Source organism: Ylistrum balloti, unplaced genomic scaffold (assembly GCF_031769215.1).
Source record: "Ylistrum balloti isolate Yb309-2 unplaced genomic scaffold, AGI_CSIRO_Ybal_v1 Utg369764, whole genome shotgun sequence".
In the NCBI taxonomy this organism is placed as follows: Eukaryota; Metazoa; Mollusca; class Bivalvia; order Pectinida; family Pectinidae; genus Ylistrum; species Ylistrum balloti.
In genome coordinates, this window is record NW_026781961.1 from 247,344 (window position 1) to 264,155 (window position 16,812).

Below are 16,812 nucleotides of genomic sequence, written 5' to 3' on the forward strand. Positions count from 1 at the left end.
GGCAACTATCTACCTTTGATGTCAGGAAAAACCACAAGTTTAGCCAAACAATGGTCCCTTACCTGAGTCCACCAGGTCCAGCAGATCAACATTTACTCAATTAACATACATTGGTTATTTCCATTCATAAAAAAAACTGCCATTTCCATCATTTATGAGTACTTCAGGATGTATAATTCAAAAGCTATTGAAAAGTTCTGACTACCAACAGTGACACTTTCCCTATCTGCCAGAGATCAAAACATTAAGTGATCAGCTGATTTCAAATCAAACTTCTTCCACACAAAGCAATGTTGCGACAAAGTGCCAGTCATATTGTAACAAAGGATCTCAGCTTTAGAACAGACAGAATATATTCTTTAAAACTTAATCTTTCCATCTAAGTGACTCACTGATTAACATTAAAATGACTTCCACAGTACACAGTATACACTACACAGTATACAGTCAGCTGATTTTCATAGAAACACAACACCAATAACTGTCTCTTAATTGGGTGTTTTTTTCATTTTATCTCCACAACAATGACCTGAATTGATTTGCTACAAATTTGAACTATTTTGTTTCCCCAATAAGAGGCCACTATCATTTATCTCCGTACTTAAAACCATGCACCCTGTATATCTACTGTAGTGATGAAGTAACAACATCAAACACTACATCAGTATATGTACAGAAATGATCTGTGAGAAAGTCACAAGTTTCATAATCCTGTTTTATCATACTACAAGGGATCCAAAATGACCAAAACAACTGAACATTGAGAGTTATGTGTGAATGTCCTGAAAATGGAATTATTGTAAGTGTATGTAGATAATACTAAAAATTCAAATATTCCCATGAAATCCTTCTCAATAGCATTAAAACAATGTAAAACTGTGTTAGGATATTCTAAAAATATTATTCAACCCCTGTTTACTGTACATGGTCTTTCTGTTGAAGTAAAAAAAACTAATTCTAACGACCACAGTGAAATCAGGAAGGAAATTATTGACATACGAATGCTTCCGGAATCTGGGTATTAAAAGCTTGGTGCAAAAAAAAAAATAGTGGCAGGTATATTTTGGTATGCCATCATTAAACAAGACATTTCTCTTACCACATCCTGGTGTAAGCTTCTATTTATAAAACAATAGGAATACATGCCAATCACACAAATTACCAAACCTTACATAATAAGATATCTACAATCACACAACAACATGTTAGACCATTTCTTAAGTGTATAACAATGTGGAATAACATATAGTATCCCAGCTACCAATCTACCTACAACATAAACCCTCCCAACCTTGATCTACCTACAACATAAACCCTCCTAACCTTGACCTACCTACCACATAAACCCTCCCAACCTTGATCTACCTGCAACATAAACCCTCCCAACCTTGACCTACCTACCACATAAACCCTCCCAACCTTGACCTACCTACAACATAAACCCTCCCAACCTTGATCTACCTACCACATAAACCCTCCCAACCTTGATCTACCTGCAACATAAACCCTCCCAACCTTGATCTACCTGCAACATAAACCCTCCCAACCTTGACCTACCTACAACATAAACCCTCCCAACCTTGACCTACCTACAACATAAACCCTCCCAACCTTGATCTACCTACCACATAAACCCTCCCAACCTTGAACTACCTACAACATAAACATAAACCCTACCAACCTTGACCTACCTACAACATAAACCCTACCAACCTTGATCTACCTACCACATAAACCCCCCAAACCTTGACCTACCTACCACATAAACCCTCCCAACCTTGACCTACCTACCACATAAACCCTACCAACCTTGACCTACCTACCACATAAACCCTTCCAACCTTGACCTACCTACAACATAAACCCTACCAACCTTGACCTACCTACAACATAAACCCTACCAACCTTGACCTACCTACAACATAAACCCTTCCAACCTTGATCTACCTACAACATAAACCCTACCAACCTTGACCTACCTACAACATAAACCCTTCCAAATGTAATCCCCACCCAACTAACACCACAATGTCAATTCTAACCCATTATCCAACTCACCCACTATACAAACCCAAACCAACATTCAGAGGTTCCCCCATACCAACCCTCAACCCCTACACCCACCCCGGCAAAGTTATTTTTCACTTACACTGAACCCTTACATGACCAACCCCACCCAAACCTCATTATAAACACCAAGCCTTACAGGGCTTATCCCAACTGATACCAGCCCAACCTCACAACCCCTCATCTTGCCTTCCGATCTTCTCTTATCATTAACTTCACATTGTGAGATGCTATGCATTCATTGATATCTAGGCAGCATACAGATATACTTTTTTCATACTTCAAGTCAATTTCTAAATATCAATAAACATTTGTTATTATTTCAGTAGTGTAGGAAATCAATGAGGTGTATTGGTATTAGGTAGTGTGGTTGGTCTGTGGTGTATATGGTTACATGGTTGAGGGGACACTCCTATACACATTTACCACAAGGATAAGGTGTTAGTGGGGATCCCCTTTTACTAATTCAAAGTATTATAGAAAATCCTTCCTACTTTCTGTCATTTCCAGAAACAAATTGAATTGAAAAATGACATTGGTAATTAATAATCCAGTGACGAAAAGACCCTTATGTAAATAATGTGTACTCCAGCATCTCTGCTTCATCATCACGCCTAAACAGTCAGCTGTAATTAAAGCTATGATGGGGCACACACTTTACATTTTTTGTTTAATTTGGACCCAATCCAATTAATATGAATCATTCAGTCAACCTTTAAAAGAAATTGGACGTCTGACAGAAGAAAACATGTTATAGAAATATTTATCAAATTGTCTTGTAAGACAGGTGCAGAATATACAGTTTGAGTATCACTGAAGACTTCTATCAGACATTCACAAACGTATGTGTCTGACATTCTATACATTATGGTGTAACTAATTTTCATTTGTATATGTTTACATCTAAATGCTAATCTAGTGATTATTTCATTCTTTTATGTTCTTGTGTTTTACACTTTAAATGTTCATGAGAAACTTTTAAAAAGTTCAATGACATTTTAATCCCAGACTGGCTTGTGAAATATTACAGTAATTAAGAAGTAACCCTGTAGAACACCCAGAGATTGATATTATTATGTAGATCTCCTACGAGTAGCCTTATAATAGGTTTAAACTTAAGGTAACTGCACACTCGGTAGATACCCTATATAAAATATGAATATAACCTTAGAGTGTTTGATTGTCGGTTAATGACTCAAGAACGTAGGTTTTGATTTGTCCTCAAGATGTTACACCTGTGAAGGCTGTGATATAAATACGAAGTTCAATAAACACAGAAATATATATGTTACATCAAATAAACAATCCAGACAATTTTCTTCTGTCTTATATAATACACAAATATCAGTGTAACAGATCTTCATTACTTTCTCTATTTTTTTCTGTTTTCTATAAAGATTGGGTTACTAACAGTGTAATAATAGCACATTTAGCCTGTATACTATGATATCTGTGGATAGTAGCCATGACAACTATGATAACTGCAGACATTACTATAACTATGTACTGTGATAGCACCATCAATCACTGTATAACACCATCAATTACTGGATAAGACCATCAGTTACTGGATAACACCATCAATTACTGTATAACACCATCAGTTACTGGATAACACCATCAATTACTGTATAACACCATCAATTACTGGAAAACACCATCACTTACTAGATAACATCATCAATTACTGGATAACACCATCAATTACTGGAAAACACCATCACTTACTAGATAACATCATCAATTACTGTATAACATCATCAATTACTGGAAAACACCATCATTATCAATTACTGTATAACACCATCAATTACTGGAAAACACCATCACTTACTAGATAACATCATTAATTACTGGATAACACCATCACTTACTAGATAACATCATCAATTACTGTATAACATCATCAATTACTGGAAAACACCATCATCATCAATTACTGTATAACACCATCAATTACTGGATAACACCATCAATTACTGGAAAACACCATCACTTACTAGATAACATCATTAATTACTGGATAACACCATCACTTACTAGATAACATCATCAATTACTGGAAAACACCATCATCATCAATTACTGTATAACACCATCAGTTACTGGATAACACCATCAATTACTGTATAACACCATCAATTACTGGAAAACACCATCAATCACTGTATAACACCATCAATTACTGGAAAATACCATCAATTACTGTATAACATCATCAATTACTGTGTAACACCATCAATTACTGTATAACATCATCAATTACTGTATAACATCATCAATTACTGTATAACATCATCAATTACTGGAAACCACCAACATCATCAATTACTGTATAACATCATCAATTACTGGATAACACCAACATCATCAATTACTGTATAACATCATCAATTACTGTATAACATCATCAATTACTGGAAAACACCAACATCATCAATTACTGTATAACACCATCAATTACTGGAAAACACCATCATCATCAATTACTGTATAACATCATCAATTACTGGAAAACACCATCATCATCAATTACTGTATAACACCATCAATTACTGGAAAACACCATCATCATCAATTACTGTATAACACCATCAATTACAGGAAAACACCATCATCATCAATTACTGTATAACACCATCAATTACTGGAAAACACCATCAATTACTGGAAAACACCATCACTTACTAGATAACATCATCAATTACTGTATAACATCATCAATTACTGGAAAACACCATCATTATCAATTACTGTATAACACCATCAATTACTGGAAAACACCATCACTTACTAGATAACATCATTAATTACTGGATAACACCATCACTTACTAGATAACATCATCAATTACTGTATAACATCATCAATTACTGTATAACACCATCAATTACTGTATAACATCATCAATTACTGTATAACACCAACATCATCAATTACTGTATAACATCATCAATTACTGTATAACATCATCAATTACTGGATAACACCAACATCATCAATTACTGTATAACATCATCAATTACTGTATAACATCATCAATTACTGTATAACATCATCAATTACTGGAAAACACCAACATCATCAATTACTGTATAACATCATCAATTACTGTATAACATCATCAATTACTGTATAACATCATCAATTACTGGATAACACCAACATCATCAATTACTGTATAACATCATCAATTACTGTATAACATCATCAATTACTGGAAAACACCAACATCATCAATTACTGTATAACACCATCAATTACTGTGTAACACCATCAATTACTGTATAACATCATCAATTACTGTATAACATCATCAATTACTGTATAACATCATCAATTACTGGAAACCACCAACATCATCAATTACTGTATAACATCATCAATTACTGTATAACATCATCAATTACTGGATAACACCAACATCATCAATTACTGTATAACATCATCAATTACTGTATAACATCATCAATTACTGGAAAACACCAACATCATCAATTACTGTATAACACCATCAATTACTGGAAAACACCATCATCATCAATTACTGTATAACATCATCAATTACTGGAAAACACCATCATCATCAATTACTGTATAACACCATCAATTACTGGAAAACACCATCATCATCAATTACTGTATAACACCATCAATTACAGGAAAACACCATCATCATCAATTACTGTATAACACCATCAATTACTGGAAAACACCATCAATTACTGGAAAACACCATCACTTACTAGATAACATCATCAATTACTGTATAACATCATCAATTACTGGAAAACACCATCATTATCAATTACTGTATAACACCATCAATTACTGGAAAACACCATCACTTACTAGATAACATCATTAATTACTGGATAACACCATCACTTACTAGATAACATCATCAATTACTGTATAACATCATCAATTACTGGTATAACACCATCAATTACTGTATAACATCATCAATTACTGTATAACACCAACATCATCAATTACTGTATAACATCATCAATTACTGTATAACATCATCAATTACTGGATAAACACATCATCACTGTATAACATCATCAATTACTGTATAACATCATCAATTACTGTATAACATCATCAATTACTGGAAACACCAACATCATCAATTACTGTATAACATCATCAATTACTGTATAACATCATCAATTACTGGATAACACCACATCATCAATTACTGTATAACATCATCAATTACTGTATAACATCATCAATTACTGGAAAAAATACATCATCAATTACTGTATAACATCATCAATTACAGTGTAACATCATCAATTACTGTATAACATCATCAATTACTGGAAAACACCATCATCATCAATTACTGTATAACATCATCAATTACTGGAAAACAACATCATCAATTACTGTAAACACACATCATCAATTACTGGAAAACAACATCATCAATTACTGTATAACATCATCAATTACTGGATAACACCAACATCATCAATTACTGTATAACATCATCAATTACTGTATAACATCATCAATTACTGGAAAACACCATCATCATCAATTACTGTATAACATCATCAATTACTGGAAAACACCATCATCATCAATTACTGTATAACATCATCAATTACTGGAAAACACCATCATCATCAATTACTGTATAACACCATCAATTACTGGAAAACACCATCATCATCAATTACTGTATAACACCATCAATTACAGGAAAACACCATCATCATCAATTACTGTATAACACCATCAATTACTGGAAAACACCATCACTTACTAGATAACATCATCAATTACTGGATAACACCATCAATTACTGGAAAACACCATCACTTACTAGATAACATCATCAATTACTGTATAACATCATCAATTACTGGAAAACACCATCATTATCAATTACTGTATAACACCATCAATTACTGGAAAACACCATCACTTACTAGATAACATCATTAATTACTGGATAACACCATCACTTACTAGATAACATCATCAATTACTGTATAACATCATCAATTACTGGAAAACACCATCATCATCAATTACTGTATAACACCATCAATTACTGGAAAACACCATCACTTACTAGACAACATCAATTACTGGATAACACCATCAATTACTAGATAACACCACCAGTTACTAGATAACATCATCAATTACTGGATAACACCACCAGTTACTAGATAACATCATCAATTACTGGATAACACCAACATCATCAATTACTGGATAACACCATCAGTTACTGGATTAGCATTGGGAGGTCTGATGAAGCCATTAACTAGATATCTAATTGTTCTGGAAGTAATTAATTTACAACAAATTTATTCACAAATCACACACACACTTCCTGAATTTATTTACCACACATTCTCTCACATCTTTACCCACAAGTATACCAGCACACACTCCAATCCATTCCATTTACAAGCCATTATCATTTTCCATTGTTGGTTCCTAGGTTTCAACACTGAAGGCACCCAGTAACACTGACAACTCCTTGAAGACATGACAGTTCTATGGTACAGTGTAATTTGTTGGACTAGCTAAGCTGTATTTCTTTCTTAATCTGTATAATCAGCACTATTGTGAATCATTATATCTTCTACATCTTTGTCCTATACTTAACTACTCACAGGTACTATCTACAGATCACATGATCAACTGTCAAAATATGGATGTCACAAACTTACGTTGTAGTAGTTTGTGGTTTGACATGATTATATTTACCATAACCAAGTATTTTACAGTGCGAGATGGATCTGTTGACCTTGACACAGTACTTTACATTGTGACATGATTCTGTTGACCTTGACATGGTACGCTACAATGCGACATGGATATGTTGACCTTGACACAGTACTCTGCAGTGTGACATGGATATGTTGAACTTGACCTAATACTTTCCAGTGTGACATGGATATGTTGACCTTGACCTAATACTTTCCAGTGTGACATGGATAAGTTGACCTTGACACAGTCCTTTGCAGTTTGACATAGATTTGTTGACCTTGGCACAGTACTTTGCAGTTTGACATGGATATGTTGACCTTGACACGGTACTTTGCAGTTTGACATGGATATGTTGACCTTGACACGGTACTTTGCAGTGTGACATGGATATGTTGACCTTGACACGGTACTTTGCAGTGTGACATGGATATGTTGACCTTGACACGGTACTTTGCAGTGTGACATGGATATGTTGACCTTGACACGGTACTTTGCAGTGTGACATGGATATGTTGACCTTGACACGGTACTTTGCAGTGTGACATGGATATGTTGACCTTGACACGGTACTTTGCAGTGTGACATGGATATGTTGACCTTGACACGGTACTTTGCAGTTTGACATGGATATGTTGACCTTGACACAGTACTTTGCAGTGTGACATGGATATGTTGACCTTGACACGGTACTTTGCAGTTTGACATGGATATGTTGACCTTGACACGGTACTTTGCAGTTTGACATGGATATGTTGACCTTGACACGGTACTTTGCAGTTTGACATGGATATGTTGACCTTGACACGGTACTTTGCAGTTTGACATGGATATGTTGACCTTGACACGGTACTTTGCAGTGTGACATGGATATGTTGACCTTGACACGGTACTTTGCAGTTTGACATGGATATGTTGACCTTGACACGGTACTTTGCAGTGTGACATGGATATGTTGACCTTGACACAGTACTTTGCAGTGTGACATGGATATGTTGACCTTGACACGGTACTTTGCAGTGTGACATGATTGAAGTACAGCAGTAATTTTTCACCAGATTATATAGCCATACAGAGCAGGCTCAGTATTTGTTGGTTGTCACAAGTATTGACATATCAGCTCCATTAGAAGTCACTTATTGTTAGTATTATTGTTTTAAAAGATCTTACCAAACATTAATTCTAATAACAACATATTTCTTTCAACGTAGATATATACCATAAACTATTAGGTAAGAGAAATGTCTAATTAAGTGGGCCTGGTGAATTGGCCAATAGATTAAACAGGATGTTCAGTGTATATATAAGTACAGGCCACACACACAACACAATCCTCAGAAATTCCAACCTTGACCGAATTACAGAGGTGTTTTGTTACTTCAGATACTAGAGAAAGTTGACCACAAATGACCACGAAGATGTGGGTGGGCAAACCATCCTCCACTGAAGCAGTAGTAGGCCCATCAAATTATCAATTACAACCAATCACTTGCTGGTGAAGTGTGGAACAGATGACCACAGCCTTAATGTTGACCACTAACCAGTGTCCAGTTTGGTGTCTAAATCACTCTACCTATAAGTAAGAAGTATATTCTGCAATGAATGCCATTTTGACCACAACTATTTCTGCTGGGCATTAACTACTATTCATATGGGAACTATTTCATACACTGACACGTGTAGTGGTGAGCGAACATGTCACAGGACAGCTTACATCTTCATCACAGCTTTACATATTTTCCTTCATCTTTCATGGACATTTGAATTATGTAAACAAAGAATCAATGAATTGATAAACATTATACCTAAAAAACAAGTATGAAAGTCTGATGACTTAGATAATGATAATCTGTCCTAACCAACTAACAACTTAGATTTTAACAGTATCAATAATGAAGCAATAATGAAATTACAGTGTGAGCAATTCAACTTTCTACACATCCTGGGCTAGGGTGTATAATTCAACATTCCCAACAACCTTGGCTAGGGTGTACAATTCACCCTTTCTTACATCCTCGGCTGTGGCATATAATTAAACCTTTCTTACATCCTAGGTTGTGGTGTACAACTCAACCTTCCTAACATTCTGGCCTTGAGTGTACCAATTCAACATTCTCAATATCCTAGGCAAGGGTGTGTGATTCATTTTTCCTGATATTCTGAATCACTGTGTACAATTCTAATTGCCTGACACCCTAAGCCAGGGCGAAAAAATTTTACTTGTCTGACACAATGGGCTAGGATAAAAAAGTTTAGTTGCTTGACATCTTGAACTAAGGCTTACTTAGGGTCAAATAGTTAACTTGCCTTACATCCTGGGCGAGGATGTTCAAGTTTACATGCCTAACATCCTAGGCTAGGGTGTACAATTTTACATGCCTAACATCCTGGGCTCGGGTGTACAAGTTTACATGCCTAGCATCCTGGGCTAGGGTATACAAGTTTACATGCCTAACATCCTGGGCTAGGGAGTTTACATGCCTACTTCTGGGCTAGGGTGTACAATTTGTCTTGCTTGATAGCCCAAGGTAGGGTGTACAATTTTACTAACCTGACACATCAGATAGGTTGAACAAGTTTATTTGCATTACATCCCACACTAGGGTGTACAATTTTACTTGCCTGACACCCTTTGCTGGGATATACAAATTGACTTGCCTGACACACCCGGGGATAGGGTGAACAATTAACTTGTCTGACATCCAAGCTTGGATGTACAACTTTACTTAACTGACACACCAACCTAGGGTGTACACATCTACTTGCCTAACATTCCAGGTTAGTGTGTACAACTTCACTTGCTTGATTCCTTAGGTGTTTAAACTTCATGCAAAGGCAAGTGAAAAACAAAATTGTACAGGGACTGGAATGGATAGCTACCACTCCCAACAACTTTGCACTTAAAACCACTGGTGGTATTGAGTCAGTTACCATGATGACTGCAGATGTATATTTGAGGTTTGAAAATTTGCACATACACAATATCCCCCATGGTAATTTGTTGAAAAAACATGCCATGATGTATAATATTTAGTTACCCCCTTTGGAAGAAATGTAATTTAGTTGAGACCATTCTGCCTTACATTTAGTATTTGGATGAACACATTCAGTTAAAATGATCATTAATATTTTGAAAATCTTACATTTTATTTGTGATTCTGAACTTGAACTTTGAATGTGACACAACTGCCCAGTGTTGTTCAAATATCTCCATCACTACTTAAAAATGAATTATGAGCTTGATAATCAGAAGTGATGTCTTTATTTACACACAAATATTAAATGATAATGTAAAGGAGGATTTAAGGCACAAGACCACAATACAGGAGGTGAAAAACTTAACATGATGAATGTGCTATCAGATGGAGACACTTGACATCTAATTAAAACCAATAGTACAGGATATTACATAATTTATCAAGCCTTTCTTTCTGGAGTTGTGATTCTGTTAAATAAGATTTGGACATTAAACATTAATTAAATTCTAAATTGAAGAAACCACTGGAAAATTGAAATCATTTCAGTGTGCAGGACAGCTGTTCATGGTCATACTCCCCCTCCCCTGTGACTCAGCTTCTTCCTTTATTGCTACAGGAAGCAACCCCACTTTTACATTTTGAATATTGAGGAATTAATCTTAATTCTTTTATCATCCAAAATGTTTACGGCTGAACAGTGGATAAGTGTATGTTTTGTTTACATTCTGGGTTTATAAGTCATGGACATATTGTAGTAGGAGACAGGAGTAGTATAAATGGAATGTGGAATGGGGGCAGGTTACGTCCGAAGAATGAATCATGGCACAAGGGGCCACCTATTTCGTCCTAATTCCTTTAAGTCGTCAAACGCCTACGTACAATTCAAACGAGGTCAAGTCACGCTCGGATGAGATATATAGGTGTTATTATGGTAAACACGTGTATTTCAGACGGCCATTATCGATTGTCATTGCGATACACTCTCACTAATGCCCTTTCGGTATATGAACGACTACTTCAGACATCTTATTTGTGTGAAGTTATTCTGTAATAATCTAAATTCTACATACATGTGTTGTTTTTCTGATCTTCAAAACGTAATCGCAGACGTCGCTTCTTCCGTCGCACTACTTTTCTTATGCGCATGCGCAGACAAAATTTTATATTTCGCACTTCCGTGTAAACCTACTTTCAGTTTGAGGTGATTCACATATGTTTATACACCACGTGTGTTTGTAGCAGTGTATATAAAGAAAATGTCCTCAGTGACTTTTAAACCCGAACTTTGCGGTTAAGTACAAACCACAAACACCGAGGACGTTAAAGAACAAAATACTAAATCGGTTAAGTAAGATTTATACAAGGTCGTCTCATTAAATACAACCAAGACTTAATCCACGTATTGTGGCACTAATCGCCTTAAATGTTTCAGTGCCGCAGACTAAATTGTTGACACATGGTTTTTCTGCATTTTCAGGCCTATTTCGTATTTACGATAATCAGTTCGACACATTTACACACAAGTCAAAAGCACGCGCAATAAGTATATACAGCAAAAAAATAACAGTAATTAGAATGCATGTATAAGCCAAATGATACGATTAAGTAGGTGTATCTGTTATACATTGTGATAGCTATTTTTTCAGGAAAAAAGATGATGTGATGGAAATTCTTCAAAACAAAAATAAGATGATTCGAACTACTACTCCCTACTTAAGTTGCGTACAAACGACTTTCCCTTTTTATTTTAAATTACCCGAGTTTAATAATAAAAAAATCCCTTTTTATTTCAAATTACCCGAGTTTAATAAAAAAAAAAAAAAATAGAAGGAGAAGAAAATACGGAAAGGGATAGGTTTCTGCGGGGGCTGGCGGTCTCTTCATCAAGGCATGATTAAGAAAAACGTTCGCATTTAAAAATATGTATATATATGTGTGTATATATATATTTATCTCGTGACCATGCGTTACAAGCTTACAAAGATGACAGCGAAAACAGAATATTGAAAATAACGAATTCAAACTTTTCAACATTTGGTTACGTGACTCTCATGGTGACCTGTTGCGGTCACCTTTTGTCTGTCGTGCGTCAGAAACTTTTTACATTTTCGAGTTCTTCTGGAAAACCTCTGACCGATATAGTACAATTTGTGGAAACCCTTTAAGGCCAATGGTGAACAAAAAATGTAAATTACATAGTCCCCACCCACCAAGTGCCCCTCGGAGGGGCGGGGTAACAAAGGAACCAAATAATTGTAATTTCAGAAGTCGTTTCAATGCCCAAATATGGTAGAATCGAATACTCTTCATGAATGGAAGATTCCTGAGGTGTTTTACTAAAATTGTAAATGTTATTATCCTTTATCCTTTATTACAACAGATTTATAACAAAAATACATTGAGAATAATTTGTTTACTTTCAAAATTGGTTAGAATGGTTCGTTTCGCATGACATTTTGATGGTATGCACCCGTTGACCCTGGCTAGCCCCACGCGCTGAGGGGAGTCGCGAATGAAGGGGTCAGATTGATTGTAATTTCAAAAATCTTCTCTTCAACACCCAGATATGACAGAATGAACTACTTTTCATGGATGGGAGGGGTCTAAAGGGGCTTTACCAAAACTGTAAATTTCACGACCCTAGGATTCCGCATTTCCCCTGGGGAGACGGTAAAGTTTACAATAGATTATTAGGTCAACATTATGTCACGAATGTTCTTCAATCATGAGCTGTAGCTTAAGCAAAACTCTCCTGTCCCAGTATAATTAACATTTCTCATTTTCTCTTCTCTATACTACACATTCATTTCAATTGTTACCGTTTATAAGTTCATTCACTGTGACCATTCGGCCTGTTGTTCTGTCACCAGTGACGAGCAGGAGTATGGACTGTTTCTGGGATATTCCAAGATAAGCCATCATGATATTTCAAATTTGAAATAGGTATCAGGGAGAATGTGATAAAACGCTTCATATAAAAAACAATTAACTCGCTATATATTTCACAACGGTCACGGCGGTAGAGCTAAAGATAACAGTATATAGTCACGCTATGGTGATACGTCACGGAACACAGGAGGACTGTACAAGTTTGTGTGTCATCAAGGAAAAAACATAACTGTTTAAAAAAACACACTTTAATTTGGTAGAATTTCAATTTTAACATATACAACAATACTTCAGTCAATGCACTGACGTCAGAAAACAGGATTTTATTTTTGCAGATTTATTGCAAAATTAAAGACACTCCTGTCACCTGTGGTGAACGCACATCCGTAAGTGCTGGACACATTGAAACATCATATCAGATTATTGTTCATGTTTTTATAATAGAATCCAGCCCGTGTGTAGGTTTACGTAACCTTCCATATATAATATACAGCCTCATATGTCATATCTTATGTCATCATATACATATAAATCACAACAACAAATAAAACAAAATGTTCATTGTATCATACACCATGTACCAACCGTCAGTTACCGCACACCATGTACCAACCGTCAGTTACCGCACACCATGTACCAACCGTCAGTTACCGCACACCATGTACCAACCGTCAGTTACCGCACACCATGTACCAACCGTCAGTTACCGCACACCATGTACCAACCGTCAGTTACCACACACCATGTACCAACCGTCAGTTACCACACACCATGTACCAACCGTCAGTTACCACACACCATGTACCAACCGTCAGTTACCGCACACCATGTACCAACCGTCAGTTACCACACACCATGTACCAACCGTCAGTTACCACACACCATGTACCAACCGTCAGTTACCACACACCATGTACCAACCGTCAGTTACCGCACACCATGTACCAACCGTCAGTTACCACACACCATGTACCAACCGTCAGTTACCGCACACCATACACCAACCGTCAGTTACCGCACACCATGTACCAACCGTCAGTTACCGCACACCATGTACCAACCGTCAGTTACCACACACCATACACCAACCGTCAGTTACCATACACCATGTACCAACCGTCAGTTACCGTCAGTTACCATACACCATACACCAACCGTCAGTTACCACACACCATGTACCAACCGTCAGTTACCACACACCATGTACCAACCGTCAGTTACCATACACCATACACCAACCGTCAGTTACCACACACCATGTACCAACCGTCAGTTACCACACACCATGTACCAACCGTCAGTTACCACACACCATGTACCAACCGTCAGTTACCACACACCATGTACCAACCGTCAGTTACCATACACCATACACCAACCGTCAGTTACCACACACCATGTACCAACCGTCAGTTACCACACACCATGTACCAACCGTCAGTTACCACACACCATGTACCAACCGTCAGTTACCATACACCATGTACCAACCGTCAGTTACCATACACCATGTACCAACCGTTAGTTACCACACACCATGTACTAACTGTCAGTTACCAAACACCATGTACCAACCGTCAGTTACCATACACCATGTACCAACCGTCAGTTACCACACACCATGTACCAACCGTCAGTTACCACACACCATGTACCAACCGTCAGTTACCACAAACCATGTACCAACCGTCAGTTACCACACACCATGTACCAACCGTCAGTTACCACACACCATGTACCAACCGTCAGTTACCACACACCATGTACCAACCGTCAGTTACCATACACCATGTACCAACCGTCAGTTACCACACACCATGTACCAACCGTTAGTTACCATACATCATCTTTCAACCGTCAGTTACCATACACCATGTACCAACCGTTAGTTACCATACACCATATACCAACCGTCAGTTACCACACATCATGTACCTACCGTCAGTTACCACACACCATGTACCAACCGTCAGTTACCACACACCATGTACCAACCACACCATGTACCAACCGTCAGTTACCACACACCATGTACCAACCGTCAGTTACCATACACCATGTACCAACCGTCAGTTACCACACACCATGTACCAACCGTCAGTTACCACACACCATGTACCAACCGTCAGTTACCACACACCATGTACCAACCGTCAGTTACCACACACCATACACCAACCGTCAGTTACCAAACACCATGTACCAACCGTCAGTTACCATACACCATGTACCAACCGTCAGTTACCACACACCATGTACCAACCGTCAGTTACCACACACCATGTACCAACCGTCAGTTACCACACACCATGTACCAACCGTCAGTTACCACACACCATGTACCAACCGTCAGTTACCATACACCATGTACCAACCGTCAGTTACCACACACCATGTACCAACCGTCAGTTACTATACACCATGTACCAACCGTCAGTTACCACACACCATGTACCATCCATCAGTCACCGCACACCATGTAACAACCGTCAGTTACCACACACCATGTACCAACTGTCAGTTACCACACACCATGTACCAACCGTCAGTTACCACACACCATGTACCAACCGTCAGTTACCACACACCATGTACCAACCGTCAGTTACCACACACCATGTACCAACCGTCAGTTACCATACACCATACACCAACCGTCAGTTACCACACACCATGTACCTACCGTCAGTTACCACACACCATGTACCAACTGTCAGTTACCACACACCATGTACCAACCGTCATTTACCACAAACCATGTACCAACCGTCAGTTACCACACACCATGTACCAACCGTCAGTTACCATACACCATGTACCAACCGTCAGTTACCATACACCATGTACCAACCGTCAGTTACCACACACCATGTACCAACCGTCAGTTACCATACACCATGTACCAACCGTCAGTTACCATACACCATGTACCAACCGTCAGTTACCATACACCATGTACCAACCGTCAGTTACCACACACCATGTACCAACCGTCAGTTACCAAACACCATGTACCAACCGTCAGTTACCATACACCATGTACCAACCGTCAGTTACCACACACCATACACCAACCGTCAGTTACCATACACCATGTACCAACCGTCAGTTACCACACACCATGTACCAACCATCA

The 16,812-nt window shown here is 37.5% G+C and overlaps 2 protein-coding genes across 2 annotated transcripts in view; one reads left to right on the top strand and one right to left on the bottom strand.

The window, feature by feature from the left end:
* LOC132543771 (transcription initiation protein SPT3 homolog) overlaps window positions 1-11,891 on the bottom strand; it is an 81,621-nt gene extending 69,730 nt beyond the window's left edge. The window contains exon 1 of the mRNA XM_060207292.1: window positions 11,858-11,891. The gene's annotated coding sequence lies outside the window, so the exon portion shown is untranslated. The remainder of the gene's footprint in view (window positions 1-11,857) is intronic.
* LOC132543769 (runt-related transcription factor 1-like) overlaps window positions 1-16,812 on the top strand; it is a 78,967-nt gene that overhangs the window by 42,403 nt on the left and 19,752 nt on the right. The gene's annotated exons all lie outside the window — the stretch shown is intronic.